At 43.0% G+C, this 6,010-nt stretch overlaps 1 protein-coding gene across 2 annotated transcripts in view; it reads right to left on the reverse strand.

The window, feature by feature from the left end:
- MGST3 (microsomal glutathione S-transferase 3) overlaps window positions 1-4,912 on the reverse strand; it is a 40,280-nt gene extending 35,368 nt beyond the window's left edge. Inside the window, exon 1 of one of the 2 annotated variants that reach the window (XM_019501878.1) lies at window positions 4,852-4,912. The gene's annotated coding sequence lies outside the window, so the exon portion shown is untranslated. Of the gene's footprint in view, window positions 1-3,615; window positions 3,712-4,851 lie in introns of those variants that run through there. The other variant, XM_019501879.1, reaches the window with a different exon arrangement.
- Between the last annotated feature and the right edge of the window lie 1,098 nt (window positions 4,913-6,010).

Below are 6,010 nucleotides of genomic sequence, written 5' to 3' on the forward strand. Positions count from 1 at the left end.
TCTAGGAAGGGGGGTTGGCCAGACATGAGGTGCCCCCAGGGAGGCACTCAGAGCCTGCAAGGTGGTCAGGCACAGTGAGGTGGGTAGATCAGCACAGGAGCACCCCCTACTGATCCACCACAATAGCCCCCCCATGCCTCTGGATGAGCCACCCAGGCTTCAAGCGTCCCACAAGCCACCCTGGCCCTGAGGATCCATTCACCCCAGCAACTATTAAATGAGCATTAATAGTTCAGTTCTCCCCCCGCCCCACCACAGAGATAAAGCTCTCTCCATTTTATGGGACCAAGATTAACCCAGCTGATCCTCACTTCCTCCTGGTGGCTTTACTGCTGCATAATACTCTTGCATCCTACAATGCCATGGGGTAACAGATCCTGTCCTGTGCTGGAGCAACACATTACCTTTTGGAATTTGCACATACTGCCTACCATGGTAATGGTGCCTGCACACCTGAGCAATGGAGAGGAAATCCATAAGGGAGCAGAGAGTTTTGTTTCACACTTACAAGGGATTATTACGAATAGCAAGGAAAAGAGCAAGGGTGAGGTAACAGCTGCTTTTTGCCACAGGAAGCCTTGCAAGGAGTTGCTTTAAGCATTTACAACACTTTAGAAATTAAGAAACAAAGCTGTGAGCACCAGCAGTAACCATTCATTATAAAGGCTACTATACCATATTACTTAGACTGTCTATAAATGATCAGCATTTTGCATTACAGCAAGATAGATCCCTGGCCCTAAGAACAAATTAAGGGTTATTTTTTAAAATAAGTTCAGGGCAGACTTCCCTAGGTCCTAACAGTGAGCACTGTTCCTCCAGTTCACAGAAAGGACATTTCCTTCCATGTACAGGCCTCAGAGCCATCTGCCTTTGTAACATGAAGACTGGGTCATGAGAAGATACAGCTTTATGTGAGTCTAACCTTGAGAATTTCTCAGACTGCCATTACTGCAGCACATAACAGCTTTCTCAGACGAGGGCTGACAACTTGCTTCCTGCTGGCTGTTTATCCAGCAAGTAAGACTGAAGGCCTTCTGCTTAAAAAATCTGCACAGCATAACACCAGCCTATCTAGAGGAGTCCTTGTGACAGGAGCTGCAAAGTTGGAGTTGTGGAGCATCTCAAGTTGATGAGGCACAGCCATCACAGCAGTCCTGAAATGCCACCCCCTTTCACATCCACTAGAACCGCTTTGCACAGAGCCCAAAGCAAGACTGCAGGTTTCACTTCTCTGTTGAGCTTTTTTTAGCGACTGTAGGGGAGGAGCTCACCCTTCCTGTAAGTTCAAGAAAATGCACACAACTTGTCCATTAAGAGCAATTGTTTAAGATGGTGTCATCTCTACCCCACCACCATGAGACAGCATGTTTTATACAACCAAAATTATCATCTCAATTTCAGCTTGCCAGAAGGACTTCATATATACTTGGCAAAAGCGGTGCCTGTTTTGAGTCCAACATAACCAAAGACAGTGGTCAAACGAAGGAGCTTTTAAAGCTTACACCAGAAGATTAAAACCCACTCAGATTTCCAAACAATTCCTACTGAAGTCAGTGGGACTATGCCTACATTAGGAAATTTAATAGAAGAATTCCCACCTGCCCCAAACCTGGATTAGCACCAGTCCAAGCACATGCATAGATAAGACTGATGATTTTAATCACATGGTTAAGCCTGCTGAACAAGTTAAAGTGGGACTGACTACAGGGGCCTGTGACTACACAAGTGGTTCTCAACCAGGGTGCCACAAGGTTCCCTAAGGGATTCCATGGTGCCAGTGATTAGGTAAAACTGCCCTGCGTACTCCTCCTGTGTTAGGGCTCTCTAATCAGCCTAAAGCAACAAAGCTACCTCGCTATGCTCCTCCCAGAAACAGGCCGACATAGAACTGTCCCATTCACTTCTGTTTTTGAGGAGGAGCTTGTTGGGGGTGGGGGGAGTGACCAGGAAGGGCACAGTATGAGATAGCTTTGCTGCCTGCTTTAGGCTGATTAGAGAGCCCTGATGTGCAGGAGGAGCATGTGCATGTACCACAGCCCTTCCTGGGCTGCCTGTGCAGCAGGCATGGGGCAGTTGTACCTGGAGGCAGTAAAACCTGGTTGAGAAGCACTGAGGTAACCTGAGGAAGTACCAACAGTAGTGCTCAACCAGGGATGCTGCCACATTCAAAAAGCAGTAGTGGTACACTATCCCCACTGCAGCTGGACTGGTGGGAGTCTTGCTCATTGAAAAATCCTAATTCTCTGTTGACTAACTGAAGTTGAATGGGGCTTCACATTACTTGTCCTTATATTCTCATCTGCACAGTACGTGGCCTAAATGAATGGTTCTTAACCCTTTTAAACTCAAGGTTTTTCTCTGAAAATGCCAGTTCTTAGCTTTCACTTGCATCTTGACTACATAAAAATAATATAATAATTTTTCTTCTGCAAAGACCTCAGAAAGCCCACAGCAGGTCAGAATGTTTTTCACATCAGAGTTTTCCATCTGAAATCTCTGGATGTATCGCCTTAATTATATACATATTTGCACACTTAACAGCACTAGTATTGTGTGGCACTCTGGTTAAGAATCACTGGGCTATGTGCAAAAGTTGCCAGTGATTCTTTGCTTCAGGCATGATTTTAAAGTAAGAGTAATTTAAAAATCTTTTCCAGAAAATCAGGTTTGATTAGAAAATATGCTGCAGCATTCCATGCTAATTATCTCCAACCAGAGATCTGAAAAGCAGAGAACACAAGTACTAAAACATACAAGGAACAGAAGCTAGCAAATGGCTATTAAGACAGGTCACAGATATAAAGCAATCAGGAATGCCTAGTAAACTACTGCAATAAAACAACATGCATTTTAAGTAAACCAATGCAAGGTCAGACATTTAAGAATGAAGACAACAGGTAGCACAGGATGGAGACTGTACTCCAAAGAGCAACAGCTCTGGAAAGGAACATGGGATCATTGTAGAAATATGGGAGCAAAGAGCTAACATGATTCTCAGATATAAGAGATATAGAATAAGACCAGATTGGCGCTGTTACTTTTCCATAGGTTAGTTATGAACCAACCGTGGAATGCTTGGTTCAATTCTGGTGCCCTCACTTCAAAAAAAAAAAGAAGGAAAAAAAGAAAAGGGATGACGACAGGCTGCCAAGAGCTACAAACACAGTTCAAGAGCTGGCAGGTAGAAGGTACGTCCACATAGTGCAAGACAGCCCTGTGCAAAGCTTCAAATAGTACAGCCGTATGAGCATAATACTTCACTTGGGCTAATTAATTGTTGAAAAGCCATAGCAACAAAAGCACTTTTTGCACATGAGTTACATTTATACTGGTAGGGTTTGCCAGTAAATCTATACCTTATGTTATCTATCACATAGGTAAGGCCTGAATATGTTTTGGGCCTGGTGTTCACTAAATAGGTGTTGACCAGTAGAGGGATAAAGGAAATGACTAAGCAAGGGGGTGTACTTAAGTGCTCCAAAGTACTTAAGTAGACAGGTGTGTAAATACTGATTGCAACGGGTAGAAAAGCCTCCACAAGTTTCTCTGCAGGCACAGCCCAACTTCTGTCCCAGTTACATAAATGTACAGAGTGCAAAACAACCTCCATACCTAGGCACTGTAATACTGCTATAGATTTTGGAAGTCTAGCTTCCCATCCCATCCTGGCTGAGCAGTGCTGGGACACTTCTGCTAATTCTGCAAGGATTGATGATTTTTTTTTTCCAATGGCTGACTGTGCAGAGGTAACCTGTTAATTTATCAATAGGGACAAAAAAAAAAAAATCAGTTGCAGTGCACCAAGTCAAATCTTAAATATTTACAAAAACCTTTATACCCAAATAGCATGACATTACTTATGCTTTTATATTAGCAGTAACGAAAGTACACTTCAGTTGAAGCAAAGGCTAGAAGTTGCATCAGGATGGTTGTTATAAGCAAGAAGCATGTTTAATAATAAGTAGTAGGGAGAGTAATAGACTATTGTGAAACCAGACAAGTAATTCAAATTCAACAGGACTTCAACTTTCATCTTGTTCTGACTTGCAGACATCATTCAGATCTCTTTTCTTGTAGCATTTGAGCTACTTTTGACCACAATTACACCAACTCCAAGCCATACCAGTATTCATCGACAGAAAACCAGTTTTATTTTACCCAGGTTGCACACTTTCAGGGCTTACCTTGCCCAAAGATGTTATTCTGGAATACAGAAGGGTATAAACTGAAAGAGCTGTAGTTATTCTGGAATGAGAGCTATAGCAGAACAGCAGTTCTGGGATACCTGTGTTAGTTTTCCTGGGAATATAGGCCCTTAGACTCTTAGAGATTGTTCAGGTTGAAACAACTTGAGCTCAAGGGACTAAAGAGGATGCAAGCAGTAATGCCTTCTGAAGCTCAAAGGTCTCTAAACAGCTCAATCGGCAATAAATATCAAGAATAAAGAAAAAAACCCTAGGTTGTAATTCTGGTATAGATAACATTCTGAGGTAAAGCAGCAGCCTTATTTCTGTGTTTGGCAGAAAAGTGCCCAGTTCTGTGGTGGTGTTTTATAGACATAAATATGAAACCTTATTTAGCCCTTCTGGAGGGCAAGCCAGGAATGTTTCCATAGTAGTTTACAAATATTAGTAAACCCACCCTCAACACTGTTAGCTATGAACATCATCACTGAAACCCAAAGGGGTCACATGTATTACCATCTAAGCATCATAAAGCCCTGTTGGACTCTTCCGCTTTAAAACAGCCTCTAGCTTCCAAAATACCTACAGTGCCTCAGTCACACTCATGCACGGCCCCTGGTTCAGACAGAAAGGAGTATGATACATGACTATAACATTTTTTTACCTATTAGTAATAATACATGATATATTTTGGATTGAGGGGATCCCAAAGAACAGCAGACTCTGGAGGTGGCTGACAAGGCTGTAAGGCAAAAGATGTGGAGAACAAGTGAACTTGTGAAATCGCATGAGCTGAGAGAGAGAGTGGAAAGTTGATAACCTGAAAAGGAAATTCAGACTGTTCAAAAGTCACTGGTTTGTTTGTTTTTGATAACACCTATTTAATGGGAATGACTAACATTGGGAATCAAGGCTGTCACATGGCTGCCAGCTTTGCCCCTTCAGTTAAAGTATCAGAGGTCATAATCATGGCCTTGAGGCCAAGCAAACCATGGAGAAGAAAAAAAAAATTCAGATTAGATATTTTTGATACTGCCATGGAAGAAAAAAAGGAACTTACAGATAAAAAGCTCTCCAGACCTTTTTATGCATCATATAATTTCCATCCCTACCCCTCCCGAACAACCTGTTTTTCAGGTGGCCTTTTCAGATCACTTTTTAGGTCAAGCTCCTGAGGTATGCACTTTTGCTTCTCATTCAGATTTAACTTGTGTTGAAGAGGACACTCCTAGAAGGGAAAAGGGAATGCTAGATACAGGCTGAAAGAAATACCACCCCAGCTAAGAAGCCTGAGAAGTCAACTTTGTTTCACAATTCAGGACAAATTTTTAATATATATTTCAACATGCCAATGGCTTCAGGGAATGCAAGGCCAGCATAAAGCAATCCAGCTCCCAGAGGTTTCCTGCAGACAGTTCACCAAGCAGAGGCAGGGACTGCATGCATCCATGGGCAGATCTAGGCTTTTGGAAAGGGGGGTGCACGTGGGGAGACGTGCCTCATCACATGTAACACAACATGCATTTTTCTCCAAAAGAAACTAGAAGTGTTACTCAAAGGCTAGGAGCCCAGGGCTGGGTTGTTCTGCTTAAGCAAAAGCAAATATAACTTCACTGGGATAAGTTACAGTCCGCAGGGCTGTGAAACCAGCTTCATGGAATCACCGAAATTGAGGGTCAGAAGAGCCCTCGGGAGGTCACGTCTACTAGTCCAACGCCCTGCTCAAAGCAGGACCAGCCCCAACTAGATCATCCCAGCCAAAGCTTTATCTAGCTGGTCTTAAAAACCTCCAAGGGTGGAGACTGCACCACCTTTCTGGGTAA

Source organism: Gavialis gangeticus, unplaced genomic scaffold, assembly GCF_001723915.1.
Source record: "Gavialis gangeticus isolate Ggan-Ray unplaced genomic scaffold, GavGan_comp1, whole genome shotgun sequence".
Lineage (NCBI taxonomy): Eukaryota > Metazoa > Chordata > Crocodylia > Gavialidae > Gavialis > Gavialis gangeticus.